Source organism: Ambystoma mexicanum, chromosome 8 (assembly GCF_040938575.1).
Source record: "Ambystoma mexicanum isolate Mex_15411 chromosome 8, UKY_AmexF1_1, whole genome shotgun sequence".
Taxonomy (NCBI): domain Eukaryota; kingdom Metazoa; phylum Chordata; class Amphibia; order Caudata; family Ambystomatidae; genus Ambystoma; species Ambystoma mexicanum.
In genome coordinates this window covers 1,581,568,267-1,581,583,779 of record NC_090929.1, presented here as the reverse complement: position 1 = coordinate 1,581,583,779, position 15,513 = coordinate 1,581,568,267, and positions in this window count along the sequence as shown.

The following is a 15,513-nucleotide window of genomic DNA, read 5'->3' as shown; positions in this document are numbered from 1 at the left end:
GGAAGATTAGCCACAAGTCACAACTAGACAGTTTTGAAGATTAGGCACACTTTATACCTAGATAGATTTGGGAAGATTAGCCACAAGTCACAACTAGACAGTTTTGAAGATTAGGCACACTTTACACCTAGATAGATTTGTGAAGATTATCCATGCGTTACACCTAGATAGATTTGGGAAGATTAGCCAGACATCACACCCAGATCTTTTTGTGAAGTTTAGCCATGTGGCACATTTAGATAGATTTATGAACATTAGCCATGCAGATACAATACGCAACCAACCATCTGCATGCCGACACACGCAGACGCCAGTTTCTCCTGGTGCTGGACCTAGCCTATTACTCTTCCCTCACTAACCAACCCCATTCTCTTTCTTGTAGAGCCACGGGAGTGCTTAGAGACTGCCTTGCCCATAACGTACCATACAAGCCCGTGTGCGCGCACACTCACACTCACTCACACACACACACACACACAAGCACACACCCATCAACAGACTTCATATAAACACAGATGTGTTCTCTACATCAACAAAGTAGGAGGGCCTTTTAAGATTAAGAAGCATCCTTAAAACATTTCTTCTCAATTAGGCCTTCCTATACTCAAGATTCGAATAGGATGTCACCTGGATGGAATGATAATTGAGTTCACTCAAAGGTAATGGATTGACTAATATAGAAGAAAAACAAGAAAAGAAAAACGTGTTTAAGGAAAGCGAAATGGTTCCTGCGGTGAACTTTCCTTCTTCCCCATTCTCCCATGTAAATGCCCCTTTTTCTCCACTAAAATCCTCTGAATTCATTACAGTGGGTGGTAATCTTGTAGACCATTAAAAAAAGATTTATTTCAAAATGATTTCTTTGAAAACTGTAAACCATCTCTGGATATTTATTCAGAGGAAGACTTTAGATTTCCGTTCTGAATAAATAAATGCCCGGAGACATATTTTAGGCAGATAGATGTTGTACCGTTCATTTATCTCAGAGCTGGCTGAATAAATATGTTCAGCCTAATTCCACAGCACGAGCAAAAGTCACGTAAGCCAGGAAATTGAGGCAGCACATTCACAGCTCAGAGCAGATCGGCCAACCTGCTGTTAGCATTTGAGAGAGCTGCAGACGGGCTCCTTCCCGCACCATTCCACTGTCCAAAACTGTGTATTGGCTCATTTGTCAACATCAACTCACTTTACACCGATGGACACACAATAAGGAATGCGTCCCTCCCAACTACATACATTCCCACATCCCCTAGCAGATAAAATGTTAACAGATAAAATGGCAATCACAGCACCGTGCACCTGGACACCCTCTGTCCTCTGGGCCCAGGACCTGCTCACCCTGCTCACCCTGCCACCCTCCTGCACTGCCTCTGGGCCACCCCTTGCACTGGGGCCTGTATCTGTACCCATACAGTCCACCACCCACTCATCTTCTATGCTTATCACATACACTCTATCAGACTGACATAGCACTTTGCCACTTGCCGGCTGCATTACCGCTGTTTATCGCCTTTAATTATTTATTTATGTTACTTATTATTTTTTATTCTGTTCTCTCCCTGTTCCGCACTTTCCAATTCTCCCCCTTCCATGCACTTCCCCCTTTTTCCCCTCTCCATGCACTTGCGTGTTCTCAATGTCATTGAGCCTAGTAAGGTCGTTGTTTTTGTTCTCCCCTGCTCCCCTCCCTTTGCCTGTTCGCACTCTGAAACACTTGTGCACGAGTGCAATATAAATAAAATATCATATCATAACAGCCAAACTCAGACATGTTCCTTAGGCCACTACAAGTCCAAAGGAGCGTTCTACAGTGTTGGAGCGTCTGCAGTAGTGAACATGTCAGGGAGGAATGGCACTGTACAATTGGGTTAGACTGTTATCCTAAGACCGTGGCAACTGCTTAGGGCACCAGTGGGTGTAATGTGTCCCAACATAAAAATACATCTGGCCCTATAGTTTGCTGAATATTCCTCACCCTCTTTCTATGCAGCAAGGTCAATATGTTTGGCAGAAGGGTGCTTACACGACCATACCTTACCTTACCTTAACCCACCTTCCTATGTGAGTGTTTAGAATGAGGAAAGCATGCCTTCACATTCAGTCGGTGCCCAGCTCCCTCTGTCTCCATCTGTTGATGACACTATGCCAACCCTTCTGCTTAAGCTCCTGCAGCTATAAAGCATGCAGGAGGTGCATAGTATGGGGCAACTGCACCTGTAAATGCCTGAAGTATTTCTATGATCCTGTCTTCTGTAGTTTGCTATCTTTATATGTACCTGGTTGTGTTTGCATAGTCATACTGTACACGTTCATGGCCATGCTGTACTTTCTGAGTGTGGGGTTTGCAGCCTGCAGCTCTCCAGATGTTCTGCAGTACAACTCCTATGATACCTCACTATTAAGATTGCTGGCTAGGGCTGATGGGAGTTGTAGTCCAACACCTTTGAAAAGCTGAAGTTGGCAGACCTTCTTAGTGAAACCTCCAACTCTACAGCTGGTGAAGTAGAAATACAATTATGTTCTACATCTAAGTGGGTGGATGGGTGCAATGTGCCAGGCTCTTACTGCCCCCTTCCACCAAGGTGACAATGCATGTGGGTACGGTTGGCTTAAGCTTAGGGTTGGAGTCGAAGGGTGGCAAGAGGGTAGAATATGGGGTAAAAATAGAAAGGGGTGCTGGAGGTGAATGCTTGCCCTAGTGATAATACCATGCCAAATGAGCACCAAGCAACACTTTGACCTGGTGCAAAAATGCTTTGAAACACATGTTTTTGCACAGGGGCCATGGTTGCTCTACTTTTACCACTTTGTAAAATTCCACAGGCCTGCATGCATATTTTCTGTAATGAGCACCAGATACTTTTGATCATGAGCCCAGAGACACTGACTCTTAGACTTCTTAATTTCAGGTGATTCAAATGAAGGAACTCAGGGAAGTCATTTGGGGGTGGCCAGGGGTCGCGACTGTGACCCCTGAGATCTCCCTTGCTACCCCTGTGGTCTACCTTGCTACCCCAAAAAAAGAAAATAAAAAAGTATATGGTTTTGTTCTTTTTTTTTTTAAATGGAAGCTCCTGGGTGGTGGCTAGCACCATCTAGCACCATAACACTTTGACCAGTGGCCCCAAATAAGAAACCATAGCAACAACAAACAGTCTTTCTGGAATTCGATACAACAATTGCTAGACTCATTAAAGGTTTATGTTAGGCACACTTCAGGGGTGAGTCAATGATTTAGCCTGATTTGGTCAGTTCTTGAAAACCTCAAATTCACCATGCATACAAAAACTATATGTATTTTGCTTTTTTCGCAAGTTGCAGTTATAGCATGTTTTTTTCTGCCGTCGTCTCTGTTACGATCATCATAAGACATTCCACCTCGGTGTCCTTGGTCACTTGACAACATCTTTGTGTTAAAAGCTTGTGTACAGTGTAGAAATGTTTGACCATAGAACTTCAAGTGGCCCTTGATCTCCATCGCCTGCTGTTCAGGGTGTTTACATGTATGAGGTAACCCGTTCCCAGGGTACGGGATGGCGTGGGAGTGTGCTGCTTTCCCTGCTCTACTCTAAATTCATTGATACACAGTTATGAACCCTCCCAATGGTATATATGTTGCCATTCTCTGAAGCCTGAAAAGTAGATCCACGCAGGCTTTACATGTGGCCAACTTTGCACCAGACCTGCAGATGAACTGGCCTGCTTTAAAAACTCAGTTACCAGTTTATTGGTATCCACTACAGAATGTAATTTGCTTTCTGACTTTGAGAACATTCAGACATGTAAATACTCATTTTACTATAGCCGGTAAGATGGCTATAGCTGGTAAGCTATCTCAGTGGGTTGAGCGCTCGCTGCTGCGATATGTGTGTGTTGTCTGCAGGTTGCAGGTTGGAATCCCGGCAAAGCCAACTCAGCCTTTCATCCTTCTAAGGTCTATAAATGAGAACCAACAGAGGTTGGATAATATTGTATGAATATGTGTTCTATATAAAGCACTTATGCGTAAATGCTATATAAAAAACACATCATTATCATTTGGCCTTTGACGTCTGCTTGCAATTACATGAATTTGGTAATATGGGCCTACACATACTGATATTAACGATACATATGTTGATTCATTCTTGTATGAAATGTATATCATATTACAGTGATATCGTAACCATATTTATTGTACTGTGCTTAGGAACAATACTATGTGATGACACTTCCTGTTTTTTCAAGGGGTGAAAGATTGTGCTCCATCACTTCGCGTGATGTCACTCTGGGATGCAGTCATATGGCATCACTTCCTGTGATGTCACCAGGGGTCAAGGGTTGTGTGATGTCACTTCTGCTACCCCTGGCATTTTGGTCAAATGGCGTCCCTGAAGGAACTCTAGGGGAGGGTATAATGATCACCCTCAAATAGACACTAAACCATATCCTGCTCAGCTTCGGGGCCCTAGACATGATCTTGCTGGGTAAAGGGACATGCATCCTGGCAAAATTGTGTTATAGTACGTGCCCTTGAAATTGTAACAATGGCATTTTTGATTGGCTGGTCAAAAACATGCTGACAGGTTCTGGGGAGGTTAAGAGAAGGCCAAAGATGGGATTCTGTGTTTTGAATATGACAAACAGAACACATCTGACTGGCATCGCCAATGCTCATGCACAGCCTTTTATGTGCATTAAAAAGTTCTAATAAATTAGAATATACAGACATCTTGAGTCACACTGCGGGTTGGGAGCCGACGTGGGTGTGATACTGGATCCTTCATCATCTCCCTTTATTAGCACCATGAAATGGTTGACATTTTCTCAATGCCACCTTGACACATTTGAATGGTAAACAGAAGTGAGCACATAGTTAATCAGAAGAGCCCAGAAGTGAGATCCAGCTCTGGAAGAAAAAGGCACCAGGGAAAATATGCTGCTAGCAAGCAACAATGGAGGTGTCTTCTTTCCTGCCTCTGACATCTTAGATACTATGCCCTATGACAGGAAGGATGTGTACATCAGATACAATGGCCTGGGCTGTTCCTGGTCTAAACAAAACAATGAAGGCAATGGCACAGTGTCACCATGTGAAAGCTGAATCTAAAAGTGTGTCCTATTTTCGTCGCTGTGTTAATGTTGAACCTAGAGAGTGTGCCCGTCCTAATAGCATCACTGTGTTAGAGCTGAACTTGGAAGGTGTGCCCTAATAGCGCCACTGTGTTAAAGTTAATCTTGAAAATTGTGCCTAATTGCGTCACTGTGTTAAAGTTGAACTTAGAAAGTGTGCCCCAATAGCGTCACAATGTTAAAATTGAACTTAGAAAGTGTGCCCTAATAGGGTCACTGTGTTAAAGTTGAACTTAGAAAGCATACCGAATAGCGTCGCTGTGTTAAAGTTGAACTTAGAAAGCATACCGAATAGCGTTGCTGTGTTAAAGTTGAACTTAGAAAGTGGCCCTAGTAGAGTCGCTGTGTTAAAGTTGAACTTAGAAAGTGCGCCCTAGTAAAGTCGCTGTGTTAAAGTTGAACTTAGAAAGTGCGCCCTAATAGGGTCGCTGTGTTAAAGTTGAACTTAGAAAGTGCGTCCTAATAGAGTCGCTGTGTTAAAGTTGAACGTAGAAAGTATGCCTGAATAGCGTTGCTGTGTTAAAGTTGAACTTAGAAAGCGTACCCTAATTAGCGTCACTGTCTCAATGTTAAATCTAGAAGATATTCCCATCATCAATGTCTGTGGCCTACTAGCGTCATTCCCTTAAAGTTGAATCTAGAAAGTGTACCTAATAGCGTCACTGTGTTAAAGTTGAACTTAGGAAGCGCACCTTTGTAGAATCTCTGTGTTAATGCTGAACCTAGACGGTATTCCCAACATCATTGAGTGTGCGCCAATAGCATCACTGTGTTAGAGCTCAACCTAGAAGCATCCCCTATTAGAGTCACTGTATTACAGTTGAATTAAGATGGTATCACCAACAACATTGAATGTGCCCTAATAGCGTCCCTGTGTTAAAAGTTAAAATTAGTAGGTAGATTGTTCCTGATTGCAAACACTTTACTGATTACCACAATATCACACTACTACGCTTACTCTCTCCTATACAACACCATTCAACTAGAACACAGCAGTACTATGACACTTTTAGTAAAGCTGTTCTCATACTAACATGACCATTCAAACCACCCATCATCCTAATAAAATACAGCTAGCTAGCACACACCGGCTAGCTTAGGCGTCTCCTCAGGCCTAATGCAGCCATAACACAGTCTGGTTGTCACCCCTCCAGACTGAACACATTCAACTGATCTCCTCAGCACCCCACCTACCGCTAAGAAGCAGCTATCATGCAACAACCACACCGGCTGCACACATACCTGGTGCACCCACGCACTTTACGACTCTCTCTCTCTCAACTGACTTGAACTGCGGTTCCCGAGGCCGTTCAACCTACCAGCGCCTTGAGATCATACTAATGGTACATAAGGCGCTATACAAATGCAAAATAACATAACATAACATAACAAATCCTGGCCATCTTGCACTGGTCACAAACCATACCATAAATCAAAGCCCAGATCCAAGTCTTCACTCCATACTCCATAGCTCAACATGCCAGCCAATACTGCACAACCACACAAACCTGGAATTAGCAGCTACTGTGTCATCCATAGACGCCCTGCAAGCAGCTGCCAGACCGCCTGTGACACTACAGGCCACCAAGATAATTACCCCTGGATACTTCTGCCTTTTTATTCTATGCAGAGAAGATCACAATACTCATTGATGCTAATTGCGCCCTTCATCTTTCTCCTGGGGGTGCTCTGAATCTGCAACAGATTGTCCATCTTGCTCTAATAGCCTACTATCAGAAAATGATTTGTTTAGTAACGTCTTGATTTTGACAATGTGCTTTGCTCAGTAGGACAGTGTAACATTCTTAAGACAACGCTATATACTGGAAGTGATCCTTAGTGATGAGCATTTTATAATAAAAAAAATTCCGATTAAAATTTTAGAACAATGGAATAATTTCCTGTTAAAAAATACAAATGTTCCTTTGCAGGGAATACACACAGCGTAGTCTCTGAACGTATCCTTCCTTTTTGGAAAGAGCCTTGTTCAGATAATTGTTTAATTTTGCATGCTGGCTACTGATTTCAAAAACAGTAATAATTACCAAAAAAATAGTAAACAACAAACATAGATGCAGACCCTCCAGCCTTGTCCTCTGGCCACATGTAAGTTATGTCAGAATCCCAGCACTCTATTCAAAGCTTATCCACATCCCCTCAAGTCCCCCGTACAAATATTGCGCCATCAGTATGATGCTGCCTTTTCAGCAGGAAACACAAGACAATGTTTGTCTCCTAATACCAGACTGGTCTCCACCTCTGGGGATGACTCTGTTGTTGCTGCTCTCATTCGACTTTTGACACAGAACCTCACTCCCCTTCAAGACAGCTGTGTATTTTTCTATGGTCGGGTTCCTGTCAGCAACGGCTGGGATGACTCTAGGAAATGTGCATCTGACAACATGTTTCGTCCTGGCAGTGGCGGTCATTACGAGTATGCTGGTCTGGAAATAAGGTGCGGTAGCAATGTGTACCGGCACCTTTTCTGGATGGGCAAACTCCTATTCTACCAGTAGGGTTAGTAAACTACCGGCAAGGCCACATATAATTCACTGAAGCAATAGTGGTTCCCATTCCCATTCCCGGTAATGGGAACTTACCGTTACTCCACTGCTCGTAATATCCGGGATGTCAGGCGGCGGAAATGATAAACCAAGATTGACAGTAAGCCGCTGGTACTACGGGCGGCAATCTCGTAATGACCCTCATCGAGTGAGGCGGCGAGCGAGAGAGTTTGACAGAGAGAGACCAATGTAGATAGAGAGCATATAGAGAAGCAGAGAGTGAGACAAAGAGAGAGGGAGAGTGAGAGCTCTAGATCGGGTATGATATGCTCCCTGCAGCTAATATGCAGATATGTCTTACTGCATTGTGGAAACAAATGCATAATGACCGGGTTCGGTTTCATAGACCAATGGAAATTACAAGTACCATGTTAGTCTGAACGTAAAGGATGTTGTCCATGTGTGATGGGTTATCTGTCTCTCTTGTACAACAAACGTCATTCTTTATACTGCATCATATTCGTCTCTGACCCATGGGCAAGGTTAGTGCTGCACATGTGTGGGGAGCGACCTTCACTACTTATGGTTATTTATTTACAATCCTGTCAATGAAAAACAAATATTTATGACTGGATGGGTTTTCACGGTGAGTACAAACAACAATCTCCTTTGATTAAATTCAGTCACCTCTGTTCACGGTAGCAATGACACAACCTTTGCGTGTGTGGAGAAAGGCATTTGCAAAGCACTGTTATGCTGCCATGCTACTGCACATTCCACGCAGAGCAGTTACGCCACACTGGCATCTCCTGAACACATGACAGGAGGGTAGCGTCATGTGACAGCCACAGACGATTGCTGCTCTTATATTCGCACGTTGATTGGTGACTAAAATGGTGCCCTCTTATATGCACACTTTCTTGGTCTTATTGAATGCCAAATATACAATTATATGGAACAGAGCAGGCTACTCTTAAGAGAGGTGTGAATGTCAGACAGTAGCATCATAAGCAGCTACAGTACAACAGTTCAAAAAAAAGAATGTTCATTCAATGTTCAATAAAATATATAAACTGTCATTTAACACACCAACATGCAATAGACACTGTACTGGAAAAAACAAACAAAACTCTACCCATGTGAAGGCAAGCCTAGAAATGCAGGATGTAAGGATGAATACTTAGCAGGGAGAAAAAAGGCAATACATTACTAAAATGTTGCCAAAAACGGATGTGTCTTTGGGGAAAAAGGTGCAAAGTGGGCTCAACCAGTCCTTAGATCCCCAACAACTGGAGCAGGGGTGCTTGGGTCTTCCAATAATATCTTCGTCAGTTCTTGGTTGTCCAACAGCATCAAACCAGGCTTCTTCATATTACGCAATTCAGTCCAATCAAGTTTGATTTGGATGTGACAAGTTGCAGTGAGCTAGACCAGGAGCAGGCAAGGAATCGCGTTCGATATGAAGGTTGCAGCAGTGTGCAAAGGATTTGGGTCGATGAAGCCACCAATGTAAGTTCGACAGTTGAGCTTTGAGCTAATAACGCAGATGCAGGTGGCTAGAGAAGCTGTTTGAGATGTGATGGTTCAAAGACTTCTGCAGCAGCAAGCTTCATGCTCAAGTCTGAGAAAGCAACATGCTTAGCTGGTGCAGTGCAGTGGAGAACTGGTTCAAGGAGCAGCAACAGTGGTTCAAAGGGGTTTGAAGGAGTGTCAAAGGAAGGACAACACATTCTGTTGATTTGATTGTGTTTGAACACGGCCAATTAAAGTTCAGTCGAGGTTCGATGCAATAGAATGCAGTAAACCAGTTGCTGTGCTTCTTCTAGCACCGTGACTCCCAATGCAGCGGCTCAGGGAAAGATGCATCATTATTCTAGTTTTTCCAACCCAGGGGAAGGTGGTTAACACTTGCAGGAGTCCTTGCCCTGCAGTGTGGTTCTGAGTACCTGTCTAGCTGGCAGAGGGACAGCTCTCGCTCCAGAAGAGTTAATGAACCAAGCTTGCCTCTGCTTTGGAGCACTGCTTCACCTCCAGGAATGAATGAAAGAAAGAGGGGGAGGCCCCTTTCCTATGAAGACAGCCATCTACAGGGGATTGGTTAAAAGCAAGCCGGCTTTAAGGGGACCAAACCTTGGTAAGGTACCAAATGACTTGTGCCTTGTGAGACAGGAAGGAAAGAGAAGCCTGCAGGAAAACAAGATGGAGGAATCCTTCCTCCCTTTCGTACTGCTCTGAAACCTGTCCATGCCTGCCGACTTCTCCAGCCTTGCACTTCAAGGGTTATTTGGTGTGTAACCCCCTATTGTGAAGCAGACCTTTAGCATGGAATTGCCTCTTTGAAGACATGCTCCAAGTATATCTCCTGCTGTGAGGCATAGAGTAGTTCCAGAACCTCTCCCAATATCAACAGAGACAGACATCCTGTCTTTTTTCCCCATTCACTGAAATGCAGACAGTCAGGTGCCTGGAATCCACATCACCTCTCATAGCTGGTCGAGCTCACAGGGTTGACAATGGTATGTCACAAATCATATGTGTGTTTAATATTTATTTATTTAATTTAATTTATTAATAATGTGTTACAGTTTATTTTAAACTTTACACATAATGAAATATTATAAACGTAGTAAAATTAGTAAAAAAAAAAAAAAAAACTAAAGATAGAAAAAAAAATAACAGTTAAGCACAAATCCGGCATGTTATACTTATTGTTCTAATCATTAATCGTTAATAAAATTGCTCCTACGAAAATATAAAATTGCTCCTACGAAAATATAAAGATCACCAAACCTCTAATAGGGTCAGTATCATAGTATCAGACAAATTCATATATATATGTTCAGAGTTCTTTCAATTACCAACCAGACTCTAAAGGTAGCAATCTGCAGCTGCCGACTTATTTATTTATACAATAATTTATACAAAACATAGGTATGGTTTATAATTCCAGGTCATCCTGCCAAAAGGTGTGCCTTTTTTAGCAGAGCTATCAAAATGCCCAATTCCATGCATGCCAATGCCATCCACTCCTGTTTTGTTCTTACAATTCTGGGATACGTAGTTCTTAATTTAAAATGAAAGACCAATTTAAAAGTCCTAGAATTCCCTGAAAAACAGGACTGGATGACTTTCTCATGCATGGAATTTGGACAATTTGAGAGCTCTGTTTCAGAGTTGCAGTACCAACATGATCCATTCCGATTGGGTGGTATCTGTCCAGTGCTGCTTTGTTCAGTGCATTCTGAGACTTGTAGACCAGGATGTATAGTGAACAATCCAGGACTAGAAGTCTGAAATGAAAACCAAAAATAGGACAGGACGGGCACCTCCCAATAAAATGTGGTATACATGTTAATGCATTGCAAAGCAGCCCACACAACATCTGCTACCCCGTGACATCTGGCCCTCCCCACCCCAAAGTGACACCTGCCATACTGACTAGAATGGACAAGAAAACTCAGAATGGTAGGCAGTTACACTTGGGTGAATTCTGTTACACAGAGAAGCTGAAGCATAAAAACAAATATGAGGGGTACTTTTGCCTTGGCAGGCGAAAAGGGAAGACGTTAGAGAGGGCTGAATAAGTAGACAGGGCATGGGGCAAGCCTTTATTATACTTGTGTTGGCAGTCATCATGAGTAAAGCAGAATTACTGAGACAGCTACTGGGTAACTAGAGGAAATAATGCCAGCAAAAAAGAAGTCACTGAAAACAACATGGTGAAAATAACTCTGGAGTGAAAAAGTCGCCAGGAAAAAGTAGTCAAAAAATGAAGCCACAAAGGAAGTGCTGCTAGGTTAAATGCTAGGGTTAAAGATGGTGTAGGGGGTTTGTGATTGCCTGGTTTAGTGGTTGGGTAAAGATAACATTTAGGTTCAGAGTAAATGTTTTGGTTCGAATTAGTGTCAGGGTTGGGATTGTGAAGGTTGTGGGATGACTGATGATGTTGAAGCTTGGTTAGTGGATATTGTTGATTAAGTTTTAGGTTACGGGTTATGGTAAAGCTAGGATTGATGAAGTAATGGTGTGGGTAAGCGGCACAGAAAGGAATAAGCAGGGTGGTGAGGGCTGGTGATGTTGGCATAGGAGACGGATTAGGGCAGAGTTGGAATGAGTGTGTTAGATTTCTGGTTGGGTGAACGAAAAGGTCAGAATTGGAGCAAGGGTTTGGGTTATGGCACGTGGTAAATAGATGTGGGCTAGCTGGTTATGGGGTTGGAGCTAGATTGACTGTTCATTTTCTATCGGGCCTGGCAGGTAAGAATAAAGTTTTAGTGGGAGCAAAGTTGTTAGCAGGGCAGTATCTGCAAGTACTTTGGAATAGCATAAACAGGTACCGTGAGTGGAGGTTTGTAGGATAGATTGTAATGCAGGGCTGCGAGTTTTCTCTCCCTGCATTAAGTATTTTTATTATGTCAATTGTTTTAAAGATCTGCCACATGTTTGTGTTTTTATTGTATTTTATTTGTATGTTGTATGCATTTATGATGTTTTTACTATGTGCTTTCTTTATGGCTTTGATCCAAATAAAGGTTAAACAACAACAAATTTATTTGGTGCATTGAGTCAAATGTAAAACAAATGCTTTAGCGCACTTAAGGGTTAGTGTTAGGTATGTGTTCAGGGTAGAATAAGGGTTGTATTTAGAGTTAGGGTAACGTTTAGGAATGAAGTTGGGTGATTGTGGATGTTTCATTAGCTGTCTGGGTCATTTGTAAGGTTACAGCTCTGTTCTTTTCTCCATTTAAAGAGAGCTGTTTTGGCAACCCTATTGGTAGCAACATTTACACACTGCATTGTTTGGAGTGAATGACTACATTGTTTAAAACTACTTTTTGCTGACTATTTTTTCACACGACTCCACTTTCCAGGGGATGTTTTCACATAGAACCAGCGACTGGTATCGTGACAGCACACAGCTCGGACATGTTTGACAATCACAGGTGTTTGCTCCTGATCTGGACCAGTAATAAGTAAAATATAAATCACTTTCCTCAAGGCAATTTTCCAAAATAGGCACCTCTGGTTGAAAGGGTGACATGGGTGGGGGAGCATGAATTTACATATTTCGGAGGAGAAATGCAAATTGTGTATTAGTTTTATCATTGCAGGAATGACCCATCAACAGCAGTTATGTGTGTTAAATGGCATAAGTGCTTGAATCACCCTGAAAAGTACTTGGCTCATGCTATATATTATGAAAACCTACCCAGCAAATATGTCGTCCTTTGTAAATAAGGGGCATAGGATGTATTTATAAAGACACCATTGGATGAAAAAGAAAGTATTACTTTCATCATGTTCAAAGACTATTGCCTTTGCCAGTGGTGGCTATTGTAGATTTCCCAGTACTTCCAAATCAAAACATTGGGTGGTTTGAAATGACGCGGGTGCATAATAATCTGGATGCAGTGTGAAACAATGACCTTGCCATCCATTTTATTTCAATTTGTATCAGTGGGATATTTTTTGTAGGTTCACATAACCTTGTACGCTGGAGCGTGCAGGCTTCTATTCTGGATGGGGAACATAAAGTTACAATCATACTCTTTCTGCTCAATATGTTTCTGCCATGATGTATACATTGTTAGGTGGGTTTATTGTGTGAGTTGTGTACTTTCAAAGTCATCTCTAAAAACAGAGTATTATTTTAGATCTTCACACCCAAACATTACAAATATTTGTACCAACTTGAGCTGTGAAGATATACGGTCAAGTGCCTGAATTTAGGTCTAGGAGAAAATCCTAGATTCCCCACTTAACCAACGTGTGTGATTTTGGGCAACTCATTTAACGTCACTGTGCCTTATCTGCCAAAGCTGGGAGCCTCTAGAAGAGAATCAGCTTACAGTGTATGCCATTCCAAACCGTCTCACTTTGCTGCATATATCATAGTAGTAGCCATGCATATTCACTATAAACAGATGCATTTGGTGTTTGAATTGATGCTACATTTCAGTTGCTCTTGTCTTCTAGCTCCCTCTCCTGCAGCAAAGCACTCCTTCACACCATCAGAATATGCCACAAAAATGCAACGTTATGCTGCAAGTTGGCCTTTCCTGCAATGCAATTCAATGGAGAAAAACAAACCTCCCTCATCTGGAAGCAAAGTCTTCCCCTTAACTGGTCCCGTATGTTTTATGCTAATGTGTCTAAGATCTGAATATACTGTACTGGTTGTGGTGTTGTTAGTAGCACTTTGAAATATAGTTTACCTAAACCTTTTGGCACTTTGTTGTAATTCACGTACAGCGTACAGCACTGATTATCTCAACACCTTTGGCTGTTAAACATGAAAGGTATCTCTTTCAATAATATTGAAAGCCACCCGTCATACATGCCCTCTGTTCTGTTCAATATCTCTTCTAATGTATGTAACATGTGCCTGCAGTGGCACAGATTCAAAAATAATACAGGCAATAACCAATGTCTAATACTGGAACATATATGTGTCATTTGCAAATCCAATGACAGGTATGCAATGTAAAAACACAGATAAGTCTGCAACTCTGAAGAATTGTCCATTAGGAAAAACACATACAGGGCTGAAAACACTGTAAATGTTCACAGCTGATATGTGAAACAAAAACTGATTTGTGGCAGGTCCCCCTTCATCATAAAGTGCAAGAAAGCACAAAGGATGGCGATTTTGTTTTCAAAATGCTGCTAGCTGCATAGGAAAGTGAGGGATCCCAAGGTTGCTTTATTCACCAGAATGGCGTCTAGTGTTGACACAGTTTCTTGTGGAATGTTGTCCGTCTACTTCTATAGTAGAACATTGTGGTTCGGAATCGGGAGAGACATTACAGAGAGTCAATGGGCCTCATTATGACTGTGGCGGCCACGGTATGAACGGTTCTGGTATGGGACCGGCACCATTCATACAGGGCGGACACATTATGAGTTCTCCAGCGGGTCCCGCTCTGTACGCCTGGCCAGACCAGACGTGCAGAGCGGCACCCGCTAGCAGAACAGGATTCTAACAACAGACCCGTGATTAACGGGTCCGTTGTTAGCATCCTCCCCATTGAGTCCTATGGGTGCTCAAATGGGAATTACCGGGCCTGCAAAGGTCGGAATGGACCGGTAATTCCCATTTTGCGGGACCTGGACCCGGGTTTGGGTGTAGCCATGCCGCTAAAAATGGAAGTGGATCTCACGATCTGCTTCCAACACGTGTTCATCTGTAGGAAAAAGCAACGTGCAGCTTTGCTTTCAACACACCCAGGGGAATCAAAGGAGGCCCTGGAAATAATTTTCAAAGTGGCCCTATATTACAAATTTTCAGCAAGCCCAACCCTTTTCTTATAGAAAGATTTGGAAATACCATCCTACAGAGGACCAGGGTGCAGAGGCCAACCAGGAAATCGCCAGAGTTCCCTATAGGCCAGTCCACCCCTGAACACACCACAGGACATCATCGTGCCAAATGTTGCCCCTCTGTACAATGTAATAGCCAAACTACAGAGATGTGTATATCACAGGCAAGTCAGGACCATCCTTAGTTCTAGGGTAGTTTTTCATACTGCTCTGCTTACAGTTCACCACCTTACTTGACGCTGGTCACTGGCACCCTTGTTCCTCCTTCATCTGCCTTGTGGTGTAGCACTCCCTGTGCCCGGCGGTGCAGCAGGGCAGGAGGAATGATTACTCTCTGGTTTCGCCAGAATGGAAGATTCAGGTTAACACAGTGGCCTATATCCTAATTTAAGATTTCAAGGAATTCAATATATATGAGCATGAAAACTGTCGAGGGTTGATTAAAATAAGTACATGGGCAATCTAAAATTAAAATGTACAAAATAGATGCATAGTACACAAGGATAACCGAATGCACTCAACGATTATCACAAACCAATCAGTCCTTAAGTTAATATCAAACATTTCAACCAGT